The 24,746-nt window shown below is 37.8% G+C and overlaps 1 pseudogene; it reads left to right on the forward strand.

Annotated features, from left to right (window-relative positions):
- The window catches only part of LOC123786433 (uncharacterized), a 570,278-nt pseudogene that overhangs the window by 47,802 nt on the left and 497,730 nt on the right, over positions 1 to 24,746 (forward strand).

Below are 24,746 nucleotides of genomic sequence, written 5' to 3' on the forward strand. Positions count from 1 at the left end.
CTGATGATGTTTATTTACAGATTTTTTTTTTTTTGAATTCCTGATGCCCAAGGTCAGTTGCATCCCTGACTGGAGATCTCTCTGGAGTAAAGGGGCTGGGGTTTGTGACAGATGACTCTTGTCAATCTCTGCTTTAGTCATATAGGAAAAGTTCATGAAAGATTCTTTTTTTTTTTCATCTTTAGCTCAGATATTTCTACCTTGAAGTAATCTTTACACCATTCCCATAGGTTGCTGGGTGCTTCATTTTCCCCCATGTGAAACTTCTTGGAAAGAAGCTGAGTTGAATGCTCTGGAGAGAAGACTGAGCCTAGACGTTATGAAGTAAGAGATCTACAAAAGGAGAGAAGAGCATAGATTAAACTGATGGGAAAATAAAGAAAACCAACCATTAGTGGTTGGAGCAGACTATAAGCCCGGTTTCTGAGTCTATAGTCCAGCCAGGTGAGAAGATTTTAAACATTGGGTTTGAAGTATTTTTAGATGGTAGAGTGAGAATGATGGTTTTGGAATATAGGTGAGGTTCAGTGGGGTGGAGTCCAGAGCCGAGGACCAAGAAAGAATTCTTGAGACATCTTTGGTGCAAAATGGTGGTTTATTAAATCGCGAGACAGGGTGCCTGGGCAGAAAGCGCTGCTGCCCCGGGTTGTGAGGGGTGACTGATTATATACTATGGGGTTGGGGGAGGTAAGGAAAAAGGAGGTTGAGAAAGTACTTTCATATGTTAAAGAAGACTCACAGGATACCCGAGGCCTTGCCATTGTCAGGTTAAGGTTGTTTTTCCCTCTAGCAAGGCATTAGTATTAAGATGGTTGGGAGCTTCCTGGAAGAATGTCACACATGTCCCCCCCAAGAGTGGGGGGTGGAGCAGGTCGCAGGGTGTCAGTTTATGCTTTGTCTTCAGTCAGCCTTCTGCTCCCTCATCAAGACTATCAGTGTCAATCCAATAGATATCCTGGTTTGAAGGTTGAATCTCTGGCGATGGCATAGACATTAGTTCCGTTGTCACGGTTATTTCCTGGAGCAGAGCACGAAAGAATGAAAGTCTCCCAGTGAATTTCCTGAGTAGTCCTTACAGCAGCAGCTCCAGGCGCAAAGGTTGCCCAAACCTGATGTGTTGTGGTGATGAGTTCTTTGAGGTTTGTATCAAGTCATTCAGCTTCACCTTGAGGGGCTCCTTTAGATCCTGGTGGGAGGGGCAGCTACAAGACAACCTAGAAGTGTCTGGGTTAGTCAGGTTTTAGCTCTCAGTGGCATCCACTCCGTAGGGTGGGAGAAAAACTGGAAATGTTAACTTAGAGGGACGTAGCCAGATATTGAAGAAAACCAGAAGAACAGAGAATTTGGTAAGGCCTGAGCAAATGTGTAAGATGGCAGGATTCTGCCCAGTTTACGGATAGTAAAACCTCAGACAGTGATTAGGACTAGACTCTGATAATCTACAAAAGTGGGATGTAGTTTTCCTTTGAAACATAAAAATTTTTCTCCATAATAATTCCCAATTTAATAAAAAGTAAAGTAAGATTGGTCTTGTTTATACAATAAGTCCGCTCACATTACACTTGGCCTGATTATTTACTTAAGTGCTGCAAGGATGGTAATTGACCACATAGGCCTTTTAAAAATTTACTTTGCTGGAACTTTTATAAGGAGTCTCGGATTGAACTTTAAAAACCTCTCCACCTAGGAAGGCAAGCCAAAAACCTGTTATTAGATTTTACCTGCAATATAGATTTAAGCGAATTCTTCTGTTCTCCAGGTCCCCCAAATATCCTGATTCCTAGGTCAAGAAGTGACCTTTCTTAATCACCTATACGGCTGGGAACCCTATAAGCCAGGTACCAGGCTAGTTTTCCTAAGAGGGCTTTGTAAGCACTGGCTCCATAAAGTCAACCTTAGCTCCTTTAAACTGTCTGATCATATGTGACTTTATGCATCATTTAAAAATATGACATTCTAGTCAAAGCCTTGCTTATGTAACCAATGTTTCCAATTATGTCCTGTAACAAGGAGGACAGATTCTTATCAAATTTATGCAAATAACTATATTGCCACAATATAGTTACACAATAAGAATACGTAATGAGAGTTTTTTAAATTCTGGAGGGATCAGGCAGGGAGAAAAAGATCAATGTTTAAATGTATCATTTCTTCTTATAAAAGTATAGTTTACAAAATTTTTGTAAATTGTAGATAGCTTAATAGAAAAGAGAAAGGGGTTCTTTTAATCCAGCAGCAATATTCCAAACAAAAGCCATAATCATCCTTTATCAGTTCATTCAGTCTCATGTAATTAATTCTTGTTCTGCTTGATCTTGGATTAGCAGTTTCATGAATCTATCAGCTTCTTCACTAGAGTTTTGGAAATCCTGACTTAGTTCAATGGTATGATCTCTAAGTTGTTTTAGCAATGCAATTAGAAGCCTGTACCCTAAAGTACCTGGCATAGTCCTTTGTCATGGGTCTGTGAGAAAGTTCCTTTTCATTTAAGATAAGCACTCTGGTTCCTAGCTGATTGCCAGTGCTTTCAGGAAAACATCAGAGTAAAACAATGACTCTGCCGCTGACAAAAGACTTAAAAGAGCTGTGGTCAAAGATCTGATGAGAGTTCATTATAAAAGTAATGCAATTGATGAAGGCATTTTTTTTTCCTGTGACATAGAATATTTTTAAAAAAACTGGAGATATGAATAATGACATGTACATCAGTCAAAAGTACCAGGACATATCATGGATAGCTCAGAGGGTACTGACAGATTTTTAGAAACTTCATACAATTTTTGAATACTTGTATTAATAATATTTACCTGCAAAATATAACCTAAGGAAGGTTAAGCATCTCTTCTTTTTTGACAATGCTTTTTATGCAATTCAACATATCTAATTTTTAACATCTCTCTTTTTACAAGGTGAAAAAACAAATCATTTGAGATTTTTCATGGACGCTCTGAGGAATTTCAAAGTCAGTTCAAGATCAAGATTTTATTTAGAATTTGACTTTGAGAAGGCAAAATATGTATCGAAGGTGTCAAAATGTCAAAAGGTTTGCACACTTGATTATGTAGGATCACAGGTCACTATGAAAAAATACTTGGTTATCTATTCAACAATGTGACAATGAAAGATTGTAAAAGTAATTATAGGAAGTGACATGATTATAAAAAAGAGCTTAGCTCTTTCAATTGTGAGAAGACTCAGTTCTCTGAAATAGTCAAGAACATGATTTAGACAACACAGGAACTTGTTCTGATAAGACACAGAATCTTTGTTTTTTAGGCAGATTACTTAAAAGCTAAGAAAAACCTTTGGGGGTCCCTTACCAAGAGCAGACCAATGGCCCCCAAAAACTTTGTTATTTTGATAGAGAAAACCAGACCTTAGTTTTGCATTCAGGTACTATTAAGACTATAGCTCATTATACAACAAAACAAAACAAACAACCTTATAAATAAACCTATCCAACCTTAGCCAGCTATGACCATGAAGCATAAAATTCTTTTTCTGCAAATCTTTTACAGTTTCATAGATCCAATCAGGTTTTATCCTATTCTTTTCTTCTTTTTGATTGTGAAACAGCCAGTCATTTTACTTTAGGACAAAATTACTCCTATTTTTCCTTTAGCAATAACACATCTTAAATTCCTTGTGTACTTTTAATATAAAGTTGTGTCTCTTCATCCTTATTACTTATAGTATTTTCATCTACTAATTTTTATTATAATTTATTTTTATCACTAGTAACTGTTGTGGAGCCCTCTCGAATGCATATATTGAAACCCCAACTCTCAGTGTGAATGTATTTGGAGATAGGGTCATAAAGGAGGTTATTCAGGTTAAATGGGGTTATAAAGGTGAGACTCTAATCTTGTAGAACCAAGTCCTTCTAAGAAGAGGAAGAGATACCTGAGACCTCTGTCTGTGCATGCACGCAGAGGAAAGGCTATGTGAAGACATTGTGAGAAGGCAGATGTCTATAGGTCAGGAACAGTGTTCTCACCAGAAACTAGCCTTGCTGGCACCTTGATCTTGGACTTCCAGCCTCCAGAAGTGTGACAAAATAAATGGATGCCGTTTAAACTGCCCAGTCTGTGGTTTCTTGTTATGACAGCCTGGATGACTAAGATAGGACTCTTTACAGAGGAAACTGGAAGTAGATGATTATGAATTATATGTCATATGCCAGTATTTTACAGCAGACTAGCAAAATTTATGAATATACCATCTCACAATTTTAAAGATATATGCTTAATAGTATAATTTCTCAATGTGGCAGAAAAGATTATTTTTATTTACAGACTATATCTTTAACCTTTCTGTACCAATTAAAGGTAAGAAGCCAAAGTATATATACTCTAACTTATGCTTAGTAATGAATGTGTCAGCATTTAATCTTATTTGAAATAATATATCTATGTGATGATCTATTACTTAACTTAGCATCTTTAACAAAAAGATGGTAAAAACTATCTTTAGGCAGACATTATAAAATGTCATTATTATTGAACAAAGTTTTCAAAATAATGACTCCATTTGATTAAAATCAAATTCATTATTTTTATAATTTGAAATATTTAATAGATATAATATTAGCTTATTTGACAAGTAAACCCAGGTAAAATAAAATTTATGCTTGTCTTGTACTTAATGCTGACAAATCAGAAGACATAAACATTTTTATTAAACCCAAAATAATATTGTACTGGTCTTATTTACCAGAAATTTACCCAAATCACACACATCTCAAAAACATTTGGGTTAGTTCCTGTACTTCTGGGAGATTTAGGGATATTTAATTTCTGTAAGAGTTCATTTTTCTCTGAGCCAATTAGAATAGAGCTCTTTTAAGGGATTTTATAAATTAATTTGGTAACACCTTCTGAGGTAGGAAAAAATACAACAAACATACACATAGAGACAGATGTAAATAGAGCTCTTGTGGCTTTCACTCTAAAATTTTAGCCATGAGTTAGGCATACACGGTAATGCAAAATTCACTAGTTTATGTAAGAGTTGGTTCTTGTCTTTGCCCCACTTTGTATTTTTATCCTAATTGTGTTTCTGGCAGATGGAACATGTTGTTATATGTTCAATATGAGAGCAAAAACTTTCCACCAATATTTACATAGAAGATTTTTTTAAGATTTTCTTTTGCCCTGACATATCTTATGGAGGCTGTAGACTAAAATTTGGGTGAAGGATTGGAGAGACATCACGTAGCCATCTGGGTGTCTCCAAATTTATCTGAGTAGATAAAATATTCAGTCTGTTCCAATCAGCCCCCTGTTCCCCCTTATCAGCCTCAGATGGTTGCTTCTGGGGGTTCTTTGAGAACCTCTGATGGGGGTAAGGGGCTTAAATTTTGAGTGATTTCTGCTTTTAAACTTTGTAAAGGGAGTATTTTAGGCTAGCCATGATACTTTTTATGTTCATTTCAATTTGGTCTTCTTACAGGAATCATTTTGTTCAGGATGAAAGCTCTCTAAAAATCTTTTAAATATGGAAAGTTTTTCTAAATCAAAGAATCCATCATCTAGCCATTGGTGTTTAGGATCTGCATAGGTATCCCTATTCCAAATGTGACTGACACCAATAAGCCATTTTATGGCTTAGTCATGAATGCAACAGGCATCTCTGAAGAGGGTGCATAAGATGCTGCTACCACAATCCAAAATCACTCCCAACTATAGCTAAAAAGAAGGAAACCAAGTTTCCATTGGTGGAAGTTGCCATTGGCAGAAAGAATGGTTTGTTCCAACCCTCCCACAAAAGTGAGGCACCTCTAGTATAGAGCTGCTCATCTGTGATACCAGCAGGGCAATACTGAGATGGGAAGTCTCAGCGCTATAAGGGTAATGGAGAAAGAGAGGACAAGGGTCCTTACGGTCTGAGACCCTTTAGGATTTAGACCTAGATGGCCTTCCCAAGAGATGACAATGGTTGGCAGAGAATTTTGCTTGTGCACATCCTATCTCAGGCCCCAACCTAATGGCTGGCCACCTCTGAGCACAGACCTGATAATCTGTTCCTGCTGGCAGGTAGAAAATCAGAGAGAGCTCTCTCTGATTGCAAGTCAAGCTCTTAGGACACAAAAGTGAGACTGAAGGAGAAACTCATCTGGTTTTATTGGTGACCAACTAAGTTTGTCCCAAGCAGATGTTAGTCTGGTGAGAACCACTAAGTCACCAGTCTGTGAGGCTGGCTTGAATAACAGGCTTATATAAGAAACCTACACCTGTGTGCTAGCCTATGGTTCTCTTTCTTATGACAAGCAATATTTTTAGATGGCACAACACAAAACAGTAGCACAAAAGACAGGGACAAACAGAACACAATGGCTATCCTGGGAGATCCAAACCCAGATTTAGTTTTAACCAAAATGTTTTCTCCTCTAAAACTAAATTTTGGAAAATTCCTTTTTGAAAAGATGGAGCCTCTTACCACCTTTGCCCAGCTGGACCCCAAGCAGAGACCTGGGATCTGACTGGTAAGAAAGCTTACTTTGGCCAGCTTGATCAGAGATCCCAAGAGCCATCCCATCCTTGCTGCAGAAACTACTGGGAGGAAAATCTTTTCCTCTACCAACTTAGGTCAAGTGTTTGAGGGCCTGCAAATTAATTGACAACAGAAAGATTAATAGAAAAATTTATTACTCATGCATGCAGGAGTATTCCATAGGAAGTAGGTCTCCGAACAGCTAGGGATAAGGGTTTTTATACCAGTTTAATAAAGGGTCAGGGATTAGGGCTTCAAAGGATGGAAGGTTCTGTGGAGGTTTGTTTACATAAATCTGTTTTGAAATGTCCTAGTGCCCCAGCTCAGTCTCCCTGACTGGAGACTTCCCTGGAGTGGTATTTGTGGGAGGGGATGGTGGTAGCAAATGACTCTTCTAGATCTCTGCTTGAGTCACACAGGAGAAGTTCAGATAAGATTTCTTTCTGTCTCTGTAGCTCAGGTATTTTCAGTGTGATGTAATCTTTACACCATTCTGGCTGGTTGTTGGTCCCTTCACATGCAACCCTGGAGAGGTTCAACATTTAGCATTTAGAATGAAGACAAGGAATGGACAAGGGAGATGTGTAGGGCAGGATGCAGAGAGTTATATGAAAGACTATAGGTAAAGTTGTTGAAATCTCCAGGCTCCCTCCTGCAAACTGCAGGGCTGGACAGATAGCCCTGCTCAATTCCCACTCAGCCACAATTGTCTGCTTCCCCAGGCAGAAGATTGGGATATTTTCTGGAAAAAAAAAATGGGATAACAGATTTTCATACATTGACATCTAAGAGCTTCTCAAAAAAAAAAAAAAAATAGATTCACTCCTAATCACCTGCCGGTGAGCCCACCAATTATAAGCCCTTTCTGTCATTCATAGCTTCCAGTCAACTTCTGGTGCCTCATGCTTCAAACTAGACAATCTGATAACCTGATGCTTGAGCTCCTAACATATATAGGAGCAAGGCTAAAAAGAACAAAAACAAACAAACAAACAAAAACTGAGCTAAGACGATGCAGGGGAAACTAATTTTTCATTAAAAAAGTCTAAGAAGAAAAAAAAATCTTTAATTCAGTTGTTTACGTAAGGGGGCTGACATCCGAGTTATTTATAGTTACAAAGTATTACAATTAAATGTCAATCAATACAATGTTGGTTAAATTGATTCTGATATATTATTCTGATAAATCTATATAATGGAAAAAAACACAAGGGTTAAAGTAATTCTATATTTTTCAAAATGAAAAAAATCATACCATGTTGTTTGCTAACTTAAAAAAAAATACTTGCTGCACAATTTAAACAACAGTAAGTAGGTGTAATCCCATTTATGCAAAAATAAGTTTGGGTGCCCCTAAAAGGTATTGTGTATGAATACGTCAGATTGTTAGCAGTGGTTATATCTGGGAGCATCTTCGGGGCACTTTTGATTTTCTATATTTATCCATTGTTGAGGTTTTTTTACTAGTAGCATTTATAGCTTTCATAGTTAAGAAAGATTAACTTTTTTTAAAACATTGGAATATACTCAGGACACATGCAGGATAACCAAGTGGCTAACTTTACTTAGCCATATGTACTTGGGAGTCAAGAACGATACTGTTTTACCAAAACAGTCCCCAGCACAAATTAACCTGAAATAAAAACAATAAAAACTCATCTTAACCAAAACTATGCCGCTTGTTAACTATGGTTCAATAATATAATGTGGAGTTCTGAAGTCACATTAACATTTCTTATGATGTTATCAGAGAAATTAGTTGGTGACAATCTGGATTACAGATAGTTTCCTGGAAACTTTATTTAGTCAAATGCATTTTCCTTGTGATGCCTAAAATGTTTTCTGTGCCTTCCAATGTTCACTGGTGCTGCTGGCTTTGGGTTTCTCTGAAAGTACAGATGTCCCTGGAGGACTTCTTTCTTTGTAGGAACAGGAAGACCCTGAGGGGAGTGTGGTGTATTTCTGGGATTTGGGGCCTGGGGCCGGGCTGGATTGGGCTAAGCTGTCACTTGCATTGCCCAGAAGCAGATAGAGCTTAAGTCATTGTCTAGGAGGGGAGCTATCACAGATCCTGGCTGTGAGAAAGGAGGCTAGAAATTCTAAGGAGGCTAGAATTCTAAAAACCCTTTGTGGCTTCCAATGTCCTGAGAAAAAAATCAAAACTTTTCAGCCTGAAAGGCCCCGTCTACCCTACCAAGCATCTCCTCATTTGAGCCAATTTGGCCTTCTTTCAGATCCTCTGAAGGCCAAACCTTTTCACCTTTAGAGCCTCTGCTCGTTCTGTTTCTTCTAACTGAATGGCACCTGGGGGCTCTTCTATGACTGGCTGCTCTTCACCCTTTCAGGTCACAATGTCACCTCCTCAGTGAGGCTTTTCCTAATTAATGAATGTTAGTAAGCTTCCCCGTCTGTATTTCAGCTCCCTGATCGCTTCCAGCTTAGCACTTCACATTTTGTATTTATTTAGGTGCTTTTATTTTTTCTCTCTTCTCTATTTGGATTGTATCAGTGCAAAGTGAATATGGACTTTCTGTACCACCTGCAGCTGAAACCATCAGTGCAGCACCCATGTCCCCTCTCCTTTACTACCGCACACTTGGCAGGTCTCCAACTGCCAGCATTTGCATTTCTTTGCCTGAAGAGTTACTTTGGCTTCTGGAAGCTGGTTTTGCCTACCTGTGCTTCTGCCTAAAATGTTAGAGAGGAAATAGGCTTCAAGTAATCACTGATAGGAATTAGTATATAAATGCCCAAGCTCCCTCACCCATTTGGGCACTGATTATTTGAAGCGTTAGCTGGCTCCATAATGCATTTTTTTTAATTGGTTAACTCTTTTTCCCTGTCTCACTTCACTAATCCCTTACCAGTGTTTTCTGCACCTCCCGAATAACTACTGATACTCAAATCCCTGTGTGGAAAAATGCGTAGATGACAGTATTTGTTGGATGAATGGATGGATGGATGGATGGATGGATGGATGGATGGATAGGTGGATAATATGAAGGGTAGTTTATGAAATGGAGTTCAAAGCTGGGTAAGGTATAAGGTTTCAAACTGTGAGAAAACAAAGACGTGTGAGCTTTTTCAAACTGGAGCTGGTTGGGAGCCATGAAAGCCCACATAAAGATGTAGGTATATGCAGAGAACCTAATATAGAATTTTTGAAAGGTAAGGTTTTCTTTAGGCCCACTACCCAATTCTTAATGACATTATGGATGCCCGACTTATGTGCCGTTTTTACATTTATTGCTTTATTACAATATCTAGTTGAAGCATTAAAATGCATAAAAAAACATAAAATGCAAACTCACAGAGTTCAACATGAATTTTGTTCAATTTAGGTGAAGTTAATAGTCCAAACAGCCCCCTTTCAGAAATATTTCTGGAAGTGAGAATTGGACTACAAGTGAAGTCTAATGGTGAAATTTAGTCAGAACCATGGAAAGAAGTGATCCCAGAAAGAGACTGTAGCTGTACAGGTGGGATAACTGATACTGTTAGATGTTCTTATCAGTATCATTATTGCACTGCTGGACAAATTCCCATCATTAGCTAGGGGCTGACTAGAACTCCTGAATGAGAAATCATTTCGATTTTCAACAGATTATGAGCGTGGAGACTTAGCTAGATGGTGAGTTTTCTGAAGGCAGGAACATCAAAGTCTGACCCCAGTGAGGTCAGGACATGGAATTCAGGTGACTTTGAATGCATGAAAAGTATTAGTGTGGTTGGGCCAGCTTGCTTTTATAATTGGTATTGTTTTCATATATAAAACAGTTGATATGGAGTAGTAAATCATTCATCACTAAGTAAAGCATTCCTCAAATTAAAAAAGATTTTAGGGGTGACTGTGTGGCTCAGTTGGTTAAGTGACCAATTCTTGGTTTTGGCTCAGGTCATGATGTCAGGATTGTGAGATTGAGCCCTAAATTGGGCTCCATACTCCGTGGGATGTGCTTGAGATTCTCTCCCTTTTCCTTTTGCTTTCCCTCCCCTTGCCTCCCTCCGTGCACTGCCACAGGTGTGTGCTCTCTCTCCTTTCTCTCTCAAATAAACACATAAAAAAAAAAAAGATTTTTAACTCTGACATTCCAGGCTGTCCGTGTTATCTAGCTCCACACATTTAAAAATTAATGTGTTTAAAATCCTGTAAATCTGTATAAACTTTCAGTGAGGAAATATTAATATAATAGTGCCAGTTGAAAAACATTTGTGCTTAAACAAGCATTATGTGTGAAACTGAACTAAACATGCTGATGGAAACTGTGGTTCAGAAATAATTTCCAGGAAACATTTAACTTCTTTTGATAAATTGGACTGCTTTTTCTTCATGGATGTTAAGAATCGTGCATTTGGGGACACCTGGGTGGCTCAGTCCCTTAAGTGTCTGCCTTTGGCTCAGGTCATGATCCTGGAATCCTGGGATCAAGCCCTGCATCAGGCTTCCTGCTCAGCGGGGAGTCGACTTCTTCCTCTCCCTCTGTTGCTCCCTCTGCTTGTGCTCTCTCTGTCTCCCTCTCCTTCTCTCTCTCAGATGTATAAATAAAATCTTTAAAAAAAAAAGTGCAATTCAGGGCACCTGGCTCAGCCATTAAGTGTCTGCCTTCGGCTCAGTTCATGATCTCAGGGTCCTGGGATCGAGCCCCACATCAGGCTCTCTGCTCCGTGGGAAGCCTGCTTCTCCCTCTCATATTCCCCTTGCTTGTGTTCCCTCTCTCGCTGTCTCTCTCTGTCAAATAAATAAATAAAATCTTTTAAAAAAAAGTGCAATTGTTTCTTTTTTTAATTTTAGCTTCCAAAGAGCTCAGAACTTAATTCACAGCTCAGTATTTCTAAGCACAAGGTAGTTTATGACATTTATATTTATCTTCTAAATGTCTCTTTGTTTTTAAAACTTATTCTGATTATTCTTTTTCCTGGGCCTGAATTTTTTTTATATATTGACTGTATTTTTCTCTCTTACTTTATGTATTTATGTAAGTCACCACCAGCTTTTGTGGAAAATGGAGGAATAAATGATTCATGTATAAAACACAAAGAAACAAGCTACTTTTATCACATTACTACTCTTTTTTTTTTTCCCCAAGGACCAACGTTTGTGAAGAACAGCAGTTGAATGTGGTGGAACTCCCACACCTGTGTGTGCAGGTGTTCACACACGCTGTCAGATCTGGAGGCAGGGCTGTGCCAGCCTCAGAGGATATGTGGGTTATGAAAGAAGGTAAGGGTGCTTCCACTATTTCCTTTCGATTACTAAAAATTGAAACCCAAAGGCTCAACTGCATCTAAAGTTTCCATCCAGTAAGTCTTAGAAAATAATTATATATTGAAGTAAATGAGCATAAGATATACCCACCAGGAACTTTCAGAGTTATTATATACTTTCCTTCAGAGACAAGATATATCATGACTTTACCTTAGGCCTCATTTATGTGTGAGTATTTTGGGTTAGACGCCACTAATTTTACCTCATGGCATGATAGACTGTTGAAAGCTGAAGATCAGAGGACTGAGAAACAAGGAATATTGTGTTGGTTTGCTAAATTTAGCACGACTTGGATTCAGGGCATCCCAGGTTGTGAACCACTCTCTGACCTGCCTCTGGTTCTCTGATAACACTTTGAAACCTAGAGCTTCTTTAACTTTATTATGGCCTTTGAATTAGGATTAACTCAGCAGGCTGGAAGAAGAGAGAAAACACCAGTACAGTGCTTTCTGAGTCAAGCCAGCACACGGACTTCTTAAATCAAAGTGTTATAATAGTTTTACGAAACATCTGAGTAGCTCTTAATGCAAATAGTTGCTCATGGATTAAGTTTTATGTAAATGAATTAACTGGGTCTGAATTCAAGATATTTAAAGTTAAAAAATATGCTTTTAGGTTAATGAATTTATCACATCATCTCTATCACTATCATTATTATTATTACCATTGTCAGGGAAAGTTGGGGACATTTATAAATAACTGAATTTGTCATTGTATAGAAATAGCAGAACACTGGTAATATAGGACTAAATAAGACTATAATTGTGAATATGTACATATATAGTGTGTGTGTGTGTTTAACCTTCAAATAGATAGTCTTTTGTTTTGTTTTGTTTTGTTTTGCACTCAGGAACTTTAAGTTTAAATCAGAAAACTTCCCATGGTTCTTACTAGCTATTTGGCCCTAGGCAAAGTTCTTACATTTCTTTGTGCCATAGTCTGTAAAATTAGAAAGATAATACCATGCATGGAACTATGAGGATTAACTGAAAACATATTTAATATATGTGGCACCATGCTTGGTACACAGTAGGTACTCAATATGTTTGTTCTTTAGAGTACTTGTTTTTGAAAATGGCTTTTCATTTAGATTTTCTGTTCTCCCCCATGGGGTTTAATCATTGTTGATATTACATTGAACCAAAGAAAGTCCACCACCATACAGACATTCAGACTTGGGAAAACAAACATGAATAAGTAAAACATGTTTTATATTTTTATTCTTAAAAGCTTAGCTGTTTTCTATGTTTTTTTGTTCAGCAAATACTTATGACCCTGGGTTTGGAGGTGAGGCAATGTTCAGAGATGCCAAACTAATATGCTTTTTGTTTGTATATCCGTACGCAAACCTGTACTTATATCCCTATTGCGGACATACACATATAAAAATATGAGGTTACAGTTCAAGATGGTGAATAGTTAAGTCATAAAAAATGGCATGTCCAGTAAGTTCCATTTTTGAGAGGAGAAGGACATTGGCATGTTGGGAAAAGGGAGATTGGAGGGAGTGGAATTTGGACTTGGCCTTGAATAATGAACACTTGGGCTGGGATATGAGGAGAGGTATGTGAAGGGAAGAAAATAGATTAACACTTTGGGGATAAAGAATATATATGACATAGATTTGATGGGAAGAAAATTAGCCTGTTTAGAGATATTCGGTATATTGGTCTATTGAGAGAGAGGTCAGTACTGAAGAGTGCAGCATTTTCAACTTTGTGTTCATTATTGCCACCTCAAGGAACTTTTATAAACTTTTATTTTTTTTATTTTAGTGATTGTCCCCTTCCCCTGTGAAGTTTTAATACCACAGAAATACTTTTATCTGTTTGTATACTGTGCTCCTTTAGAGGCCCAAAACCAATTCATCAGCTAAGATTTTTTTCACCCCTCCTACTCAAGAACCAATTGTCATCCCCTTATGGGTGATGTTACCACTGATAAGAAAGTGTGCTGTACTGGGGCGGATAACTGAGGGGCCTTCCTTTCAGTTGAAAAGCATGTACCTTATTATCCTTCAGGATTTCATTATTCTCTTCATAATTTTGGATTTCATTCTCTATAGCTTGAGTGACCCTTCGGATTGTTTATACCATGGGGCATGGGGATCTTTCTTAATTTTCATTACGCTATACCTATTTTGAATCTTAGTTGTATAATCTTGGTTGCATATGTAGTGAGTGATATGAGTGTGTGTGTGTGTGCACATATATAGTATAAACAAATAATATATTTGTGTGTGTGTATAAAGGGCAGGATTTGGGTTGGAGGGAAAATGTTTTAATGGTCTCAAGATAACAGCTTTGCCTTAAGAGGAAGCATTACTGAGCTAGATTCTTGTATTTCACAGGATCTGGAACTACACCGTCTACAGATAAGTGTACAGCACGCAGCCCGTCTACAAGTGCTGCCCCGGTCGGAGCCGGTGGGACCATGAACCTGGCTGCCCATGCTGTAAGTTCTCATTCTTCCTGTCTAACACTGTCACGAGAAGTAATGGTTTCCCTGTTTGGGGCTTCAATCATACCATGCCTGTCAAGTTTTAGGCATCTTTAGAATCACCACAGATTCAGAACAACTCCTCAGACTGAAAATTCACACTTGACATGTGCAAAAAATGCACAAAAAGTTTTTCTGTTAAGCATTCCTAATGATAGGTCAGAACTCAGAACCCATAGAACTGTTGCTTTATATTCTGTCTCTTTATTTAAAAGACAGTTTATTTAAAGCCAGACAGGTCACACCTTGACTTTTATCTCCCTTTTCTGTTTGCCCCTTTCCATATCATCAAATTTGTAATCCACAGTTGATTCAAAAGTCTGGAGGGAAATCACTGTACTAAATCTAAATGGGATTTCTCAACTTGTGCTTGTCATGATTAATTGCAGAACTCTGGAGGCAGTTTACTTTTTAAGATGAGGTATGCAGTCCTTTTGCAAACCTCTGGTGAGTGTATTCCAGAACCTTTGGAGTATGTTTGACAGCACTCAAGCAGCCGCACTAGTGGCATTATATAGTTCATTCACGCCAGAAGAAATGGCTCTGTTTAGCTACTCCCTTCCCTATGCGTTTATGGTTATTGCGAAGTCACTTAAAATGCTTCAGTGTGTTGCAATCAATGCAGCACCACAGCACAACCATTCATCTCTCCTGCTATCCTGTACCCTAAGGAGTTTGTAGGCATCCTGCTTCCTTCCCCACTGTGCTTTCTGCTCTTCAAATCTCTTAGTGAAGTTGCCGCAGGCTTCCCATGTTAAGCAGGCTTTGTGTTGAGTGGTGCGCTGAGGGTCAGGTGTATTTGCATGCTGTGTGAGGCCACTCAGCTGGCTGGTTTAAGCTCAGTGAAAACATCTGCCCACAATGTCATCTCAACTATGCTATCAACTCCTGGAAATTAACAACTGTGAGATGACTGCTTTATATTGTTGATTACACCTGTCACAGTCCTTTGCCTCTGGTAGGTATTAGTATTTCTCGCTTGACTTTTAGATTGTTTTGGCCACAGAATCATCTTCTCCATGGCATTTCTTTAGACTAGTGCTACTCAAACTTGAAAGTGAATACAAATCACCTAGTATCCAGTTAAAATGTGGACTCTGATTCAGTAGGTCTGGGGTAGAGTCTGAGATTCTGCATTCGTACAAGCTTCTAGGGGATGTGGATGATACTATATACAGAGTTCCACATGGCTTTAAACAGCAAGGCCTTAACTTTTGAAAACATTGTGTGATCTTGCCTTGGAGGGGCTGGTGGGAATTTCTAGATTGTATTTACGTTAACGACATACTAGTGAGGATTTACTTTTTCTCCTTCAACTCCATTCGTTCTCTCATCCTCCTTGTCTGCCTCGTTTCAGCTGTCTCTGCAATGGGGACGTGTTTCAATGGGAGGAGGTGCTCAGACAGTGAGGCCCAGCGGTGCCAGTGTTCAGAGGGTTTCCAAGGCCCCTGCTGTTAATATGGTGAGTCGCCAATAAGACTGTTTTATTATGATTTGGAGCTGTCTGCTTTGCTTTTAGGGGCCAGCCAATTTTGTCGATTCAGACTAATGGCAGGGTTATCCCTCCAGGGACTGGTGAGCATTTAAAACGAGCCACTAAGCAAAAACCTACAACCTACAGTGTACTCAGCATCACAAAATATGCTTTGCAGTTTAGTTTTAATTATTCACTATGAGTTCAAAGGGTAGCAGTAAGTACAAAATAGTCTGTTTTGTAAAGGAAAAGGCAGCTTAATAAGAAAACCTCATTCTGACCTCAGATGATAAATCTTTAACAGAGCAATAGTTTGAAAGTGCTGGTACAGTATTTTTCTGTGGGGTATTTGTGGTTTATGGATGAACAAAGTGGGGGTTAGCACAGATTCAATGTGATGTGATATTTACTACTTTTGTGCCCATTATTAAAAACAAAACAAAACAAAAAACCCAACGCTTGCTTGATTCTCAAAGTATCAAAACTTGGTAACCTAATTTTCAAGGTTAGAACTCTATCAACTGTCAGTTTTGGACATGTGCATTTGAAATATTTCTTGTACAGGAAATTTTCAAAATGGCCAATGATTTATCTCTTTCTGCATCTGCCGTGAGATCGGTGCTTTCAGAAGGATTTGTTTTGACTTGATCATCTGATTCTAGCCTCCAGAGAAGGTGACTGCATCTGCATTTATCTTTTCAGGGAAGAAAAAAACAAAATAAAACCTATCTTAACGGAAGTTAAAGAAATAGGTGTAAAAAGCTAACAAAAATATTGTAATCATTATCTTTTGCTGATTCGTTTGCCTTCTCTTATCTGTTACTTGAATCTTTGTGAATGAAATTGGAAGGTGACTGAGAGCTCATCACTGGTGCCCATTTGTCTCCTCTGCTCTTGGCATAAGGTTAAAGCTCACATTTTTTCATGGGTCACCTCAAAGCTCTTCTTGCAAATTAATCTCAATACTCTTTTCTTGGCTGTTTGCTTTTCTTTTCTTCTTCTGCTTCTTTTTTTTTTTTTTTGACAAATTGTGAATTAACGTGAAGTTGATTTTTAACCCCCATTTATTCTTTCATTTAGGAATGTTGATTCTGAAACAAGGGTTAGTGTACTATTTAAGCTCTAGTGTATATCTTCAACTGTTCTCATCATTTTTCAGAAGCTAACAGAAATTATACATTGCTCCATGATAACAAGTTATTTTCCTTTAAATAAACTGTTTCAACAACATCTGTAATGCTGGTTTCCTCATCTTGGTCAATAGCTGTGATGGGCTAATTGCACATGTCATTGATTCATTAAGAATTAAAAAAATAACTCATTGTTACTTTATTAATTCATTTTGGCAGAACAAATCTTATAAAACATCAAGTCCCTGAGGAGAAAGGTAATTAAAGAGACATATGGTAATGACAATGACCTAGAAATTACACTTGGGTTAATTTATTCTTTGTTTTCTACATCAATACTTGGGTATTTTATTTTATTCTCTTAACTTTTATATACCAAAGTAATTAAAGTGCTTTCTGAAATTCAAGTTAGATTCTTTACTTTTCAATATTGGATTGATGAGAATACTGGATTATCTTAAATGTAGACAGAATCAGTGTATTTTTTCCACAAGTTTGTTGATATACCAAAAAGTTCTGGAAGTCATGGAGACCAACCATACAAAATACCTTTGCAAAGTCTGCATTCCATTTTTTGGCATTATTGTCCAGTTGTGTTTATCTTTAGATTTTGGTACATTTCTTCTCTCACTGTAGAACTGCTGTGTTGAATTTAAAAAGAAAAATGATGAATTCTGAGGGATATACAACCTGAAGTATGAGTTCAGACATCTTCTACATGGTATCACATTTATCCAGCAAAATGAGATATCACAAAGTATGTAAATTTAAAAGGGTTTCATAGAGGAATTTTGAAGCTTCCTAGGAATCAAATATTGGGGTAAACAAATGGAAAGCCCAGTGAGGAATGAATGACATTAACTGAGTCTTGAAGTGGATTAAACTGGAAAATCAGCAAAGAATGTTTTTTTTAAAGGAATGTAGTTGATAGGACATATACCCTATCAAACAGGCTGAATATGGTCTGGTGTACTGCCCATAACCTAGCTCTTATTCAGCTGGATTTGTGTTCTGTTGGTTGAGTACATAATCCTTGGTATGATTGACACGATACTTTCTCTCTCTGTATAGTATGTATATCACAATGAAAATAACTTTAATGTTTTCACATTATATAAACAATAATTCAAATGAGAAAACATTAATTCAAAATTCAAAAATTATCAAATTATAAACATTTCCATATATACAATAAAGTAAAAATGCAGCTCTATTGCCCTCAGGTTATTCTTTTATGTTTATTTGTTAATATTCATACACATATATGCAATTTTACACAAAGATTATATCCTATATACTGTTTGCCATGAATGCCCCTCTTTTTTTTTTTTTTACCTTCTCCTTTCTTCTCCCTCTTCCCTTCCAGATTTCTTTTCTCCTCCCCAGTAACAACCTGCCGAATCCTCTTTTGTATCTTTCTCTGTGCTCATATACTCATATATGAACAGCTGCATAGTATGTCATGCTATGGAGGTACCATACATTTTCAACCACCCATTTGTTGATGGCCATTCACTTTGTTTCCAGGTTTTTGGCACAATAATGTGGTGCTTTTATTTCTGTGATACAGATTTCCAGAAATGGGATTGTTAGGGTCAACGAATATGTGTATTTTTTATTTTAATATATTTAAGGATCAAAATATTCATTTAAATTATTTATAGAATGTTTTGTGGGCCATGATGATGACTTTATCAACTTATTTGGTTGAGATGCATTAAAATCTAGATAAATGCTAATTATTTACTTATTTTTTGACATGTTAACAAAATAGGGAATCACTTGAGTCTTCATCCAAAACCCTAGATATGATAAATTAAAAGTTTCTAGGATCAGGGTTACTGTAAGCATGGACTCGTCTTAGGATAGGGTAATGTTGACTTTATTAGATCTGTATAGGGGGAAAAAAGCCTAGAAAAGGAACCAGATGGCCTATTAAAAATGGAGAAAATAATCTAGTCCTGGAGAGAGAAGGGACATGCTAATAACTGAGAGAAATGCTTGAAGTTAATAATGATTCTAAAATTACTGATCTACTTAACTCATTTGAAAAATCTGCCTCTAATAAGGAAAAATGAAGAAAATGAATTTGGACAATTAGGAAGTAATGAAGAGCTTTCTAAAATAGCTATTGATTAAAGGAATCAAAGGGAATACTTTGACGATTTGAACACATGCAAATCAGGCTAGATAGATGGTGGTGGAATTTCCTCTCTTTTTTAATTCTATGGATCCAGGAAACAACTTGGAGCTTCATTAACTGATTAATAGCACACACGGAGTCACACCTTTTCTCCTCATCTCTTATTCCATCTTCTCTGTCTCTGGTCAGAAGTCAACTTAAATTATAATGTGCCTAATGGTTGGATGCTAGGACTTTGAGGTCTTCTTGTCTCTTCTATCCATATATTAATTAATTAATTAATTAATTAATTCTTCTAGTCAATCTTCTAGTTAGCAAATATTTATACACCATGCTCTGTGCAAGATACTGCAGATACCAAAATAAATATGGTATCCTTAGTGTGGTAGGGAATAGAGACCAGGAAATCAGGGATTATAATGTAGCTCACAAGTGCTATGATGGAGTATGATTCTGTCCTAAAAGAAAACAAGGGGAGGGTCCATCTATATCATGCCAGTCAATGAGGGAAGGTTTCTCAGAGGAGTTGAAAATATAAAATACAGCTCATTCTTAAAGATAAACAAAACAGTAATATGAAATTCGACATAGGGTATAGAATATTTCCCCAAGACATGAAAAGCACAACAAATTTAAGAAATAATAATAATAATATAAGTAGTTCTCTTGGCTGCAATAAGAGATGTGTGTGGGATATAGCAAAAAATTGGCTTTGTTTAGGCTCAAGGCAGCGGTTCCTTAGCTTTTCTTGGTCCAGCCAAACCAGCTATTTCAGAACTCTCTGCACCAGTGGCTAACTGATGGGGTTCTGCAGGAACTTTGCCTTCCCTAAATTTAGCTTCTGAGCAGGCAGTCCAGCAGTTGGGATTTTCCTTTTCTTTCTTTCTCTCTCTCTCTTTCTTTCTTTCTTTCTTTCTTTCTTTCTTTCTTTCTTTCTTTTTCTTTCTTTTTTCTTTCTTTCTCTCTTTCTTTCTTTCTCTTTCTTTCTTTTTTTCTTTCTCTCTCTCTCTCCTTCTTTTTTCTTTCTTTCTTTCTTTTTTAGATTTATTTATTTGTTTTTGAGGGAGGGAGAGAGAAAGAGCGAGCATGAGAACAGGGGGTGGGAAGGGGCAGAAGGTGAGGGAGAGAGAGAATCTTAAACAGACTCCCTGCTAAGCGTGGAGTCCCGGCATGGGGCTGGATACTCAGGACCCTGAGATCATGACCTGAACCAAAATCAAGAGTCGGATGCTTAACTGACTGAGCCACCCAAGTGCCCAGAGCATTTGGGATTTCTTGAGCATACAACAGTATCTGGTGTTTTTCTACTCCTATGTCAGAGTCCCCAGTGTCTCCATTACCTCAAAGCGTGATGTTTATGCACTTTAAAGATGAAGTGTTGCTGGAATGCTGTCTGGTGACATGGAAGGCCCACAGAAGTTCTGGGGTTGAGGTTGGGTCTCATCACTGACTTTTTTTCTTGAAGAAGTCATTTTGTATCCCTGAGGCTCAATGTCATCATTTGTAAAATAATAGCTCACATTTTCCTAAATACCGTTCATATACCAGACACCATTCTAAACAATTTATATGGATTAAATGATTAATCCTTACAAGTTGATGAAGTGAGTACTCATATTTGCCCCATTTTTGTACCTGACGGAGGGTTACCAACTTGTCCAAGGTCAAACAACCAGGAAGCAGGAGATATGGTATCCATATCTATGTGTTCTGGCTTCAGAGCCTGTAGGCTTAACCTTCAAGTCATGGTCCCTTTATAAAAATACTTGATGTAATTGCCTGTCTGCTAGGTTATTTGTGAGAGTCCTATGGGATAATGCATGTGATCTGTAATTTGGAAAACATAATCCAAGCATTACTTCCTTTGGTTGACTGCAAATTCTCTGATTTTTTTTTTTTTTGAGAAGAAACAGGGAGGAGCAGAGGGAGAGGGAGAAAGACAATCTTAAGCAGGTTCCACACCCAGTGCAGAACCTGACGGGGGGCTTGATCTCACAACCCTGAGATCATGACCTGAGCTGAAATTAAGAGTCTGACTGAGCTACCCAGGTGCCCAAATTCTCTGAGAAGCTTTAAAGGAAGTGCACAAAGTAAAGAGGAAAAGGCTCCCGTTGCTGCTTTGTTTTCTATCCTATGGGAAATCTGAGCAAACCTTAGGTGTTGGGTCACACGTATGATTTAGAGTGAACTAGTAGGTTTCTCAAGGAGTCCAGTGAGCTCTCTGCATGATACATCTGTTCTATATGAATAAGAGATTGGACCAAAGGATTTTCAAAATGACTTGTCTACAAGAGCATTTTGAATCTGGGAAGTGGTATAGGTCGGTATAGGTACCCCTTGCCAATTCATGTGTTCCAGTCCTGACCCCCAGTAGTTCAGAATATGACTTTATTTGGAAATATGGATGTTGAAGATGTAATTAGTTAAGTATGATCGTACTGGAATAGGGCAGTCCCCTAATCCAGTATGACTGGTGTCCTCATAAAAAGGGGAAATTTGGGCACAGAGGCATGCACATAGGGAGAATATCATGGGAAGATGATGAGGCTGATACATCTATACGACTGCTAGTAAACTACTAGAATCTAGAAAAGGGGCAGGGGAAAGAGTTTTTCTCACAGCCCTCAGAAGGAAGCAACCCTGCTGACAACTTGATCTCAGACGTCTAGCTTCCAGAACCGTGAGACAATAAAGTTCCGAGACTTAAGCCTCTCAGCTTGTGGTACTTCGTCACAGCAGCCCTGGCAAAGTAATAAAGGAAGTTTAGAAAACATTTTCTTTTTATCCACAGCTTCATTTCAGCAGTAGGTCTACTAAAACAATGACAATGGAGAAAAAATGGCAGGGGGTTTATAAAGAGCAAATCATGCTAAGAAAACTTGATGGCTTATTTTAATTGAATTATAAAATTAGTGTGGGAAGGAAATCTAATTTGGAAAAAATGCAATATCATTAATTGAACACACTTATTAATCTGCAGTCCTAAATGAGCATTGTTAGGCAATCGTATGAAATGGAGCAGGTTATATTATGGAGATAAATTGATATGTGTTCTTAGCATGAACCGACAGTGTAAAATCCAGTGTCTTTTTTTTTTTTGCCACATAAAGATGCATTGCATTAGAGCCTTAAGCCTTCAAAAAGGTTCTAGCAAGTTCGTATTAAGGTGACTGCATTCTGCTTTACATAACTTGGCAGAAAGATATGGCAGTGTTGACAGGGATTGGGACAAGTGCAGTGAAGGGATGGGTAGACCATTTATGAGAAAAGTAAAGCAATAACTATCTGACATATTCTTGTGAGCCTGCTAAAGGGGCATTCTACTCTTTGGAATCCATGCAGAAAATTTACTGCCCTGACACTGATTTGGAAACAGCAACTTCAAAAGTGCTTTTACTAATACACCCTTGCAGGTATGCTTTGCATGGCCAGTATTAGTAAGCATAAGATGCAATTTAAAAATGGCTGCATGAGAATTGCCTGATGTTGTGAATATGACAACCTTAAAGGAGGATGATCTACCACCATTGAGGCTTATATGAATCATCCTAGATGTTGTCTTAAGTGCTTTATGCATGTTGGCTCATTTAATACAACAATCTTGTAAGGTAAGTGCAGTGAATAGTCTGTCTGCTATTAGAGATGACACCCCTGTAGGTAAAGAGTGGCCAAGTAACTTAGCTGAGGTCATACATGTAGTAAATGATGGAGCCAGGGTGTGGGCTCACGCAGTCTAGCTCTCCAGTTTGTCCTTTTAACCACTGGGCAATGCTGTTTCTTTAAAGTGTATACACTTTCTTGTCTATGAAAAATGTAGTTGATGTCATATTTCTAAAAGGGATTTATGCTTTTTAGTGTTTAAACCTGGTCAGTATGCTGAGAAAACAGTCTTCCTATAAAAAGTGTGAGCTTAATGATTCTCTTCATTTAAAGTTTTGCTCATTATACACATATATACTGAGTGACTGTTTCTGACCTGTGTAAGAAATATGTAGCTTTACTATCGAAAAGCTTATATTCCAGTTACAGAGACAGGAAAACAAATCATTATAATATGATGAACAGTGTTCTCAGAAACACATTAAAAGGGGCACAGGAATGAGGTCATGATGGGGAGTTGGACTTGGGAATTGTGGCAAATAAAACTGTAGATTAATGCCATGCCACTCTTCATTGCCAAGCTAAATAGTTTGGATCGCAACTCCTCAGATATGTAATGCCACTGAAGATTTTAAGAGGGACATTTCATATGTAAAGTGTGTTTTAAAGGTACAGCTACATGGAGGTATCTCAATCCCAGATTTCAAGATATACTACAAAGCTATAGTAATAAAAAAACCAGTCTGATACTTGTACAACAATAGACACACAGATGAATGGAAAAGGATAGAGAGCCCAGAGATAAACAAATACCCATATGGTCAGTTAATCTATGACAAAGGAGATAAGAATATACAATGGGGAAAAGACAGTCTCTTCAATATACAGTGGGAAAACTGGACAGCTATATGCAAAAGAATGAAACTAGACCACTTTCTTATACCACATACAAAATAAACTTAAAATGGTTTGAAGATGTAAATGTGAGACCTGAAACATTTAAACTCCTGAATGAAAACATAGACAGTAATCTCTTGGACATTGCCATTAGTAATGTATTTTTGGGTATGTCTCCTGAGTCAAGGGAAACAAAAGCAAAAATAAACTATTGGGACTACATCAAAATAAAGACTTTCACACAGTGAAGGAAACAATCAACAAAACTAAAAAGTGACCTACTGAATGGGAGAAGATATTGGCAAATCATATATCCAATAAGTGGAGAACATAAAAAATATATAAAGAACTTATACAATTCAAACGCCCAAAATCAAACAATCTGATTAAAAATGGGCAGAGGACCTGAATAGACACTTTTCCAAAGAAGAGATATAGACAAAAGGTGCTCAACATCACCCATCATCAGGGAAATGTAAATCAAAACCACAATGAAATATCACCTTGCAAAAGTCAGAATGGCTAGTATAAAAATACAAGAAATAGTAGTGTTTTTTTTTTAAGATTTTATTTATTTATTTGACAGAGAGACAGCCAGTGAGAGAGGGAACACAAGCAGGGGGAGTGGAAGAGGAAGAAGCAGACTCCCAGCGGAGGAGCCCGATGTGGGGCTTGATCCCAGAACGCTGGGATCACGCCCTGAGCCGAATGCGACGCTTAACGACTGAGCCACCCAGGCGCCCCAACAAATAGTACTGTTGGCAATGGTGTGGAGAAAAGGGAACCTACGTGCACTGCTGGTGGGAATGTAATTTGGTACAGCCACTGTGGAAAACAGCATGAAGCTTCCTTAAAAAATGAAAAATAGATGGGGCGCCTGGGTGGCACAGCGGTTAAGCGTCTGCCTTCGGCTCAGGGCGTGATCCCAGCGTTGTGGGATAGAGCCCCACATCAGGCTCCTCTGCTAGGAGCCTGCTTCTTCGTCTCCCACTCCCCCTGCTTGTGTTCCCTCTCTCACTGGCTGTCTCTGTCAAATAAATAAATAAAATCTTAAAAAAAGAATGAAAAATGGAAATACCATATGATCCAATAATTCCAGTACTGGGTATTTAGTAAAAGAAAACAAAAACACTAATTCAAAATATGCATGCACCTGTATGTTTATTGCAGCATTATTTCCAACAGCCAAGACATGGAAGCAACCCAAGTATCCACTGACAGTTAAAGAAGAGTGGTGTATGTATA

Source organism: Ursus americanus, chromosome 4 (assembly GCF_024610735.1).
Source record: "Ursus americanus isolate L20-20 chromosome 4, mUrsAme1.1.p, whole genome shotgun sequence".
Lineage (NCBI taxonomy): Eukaryota > Metazoa > Chordata > Mammalia > Carnivora > Ursidae > Ursus > Ursus americanus.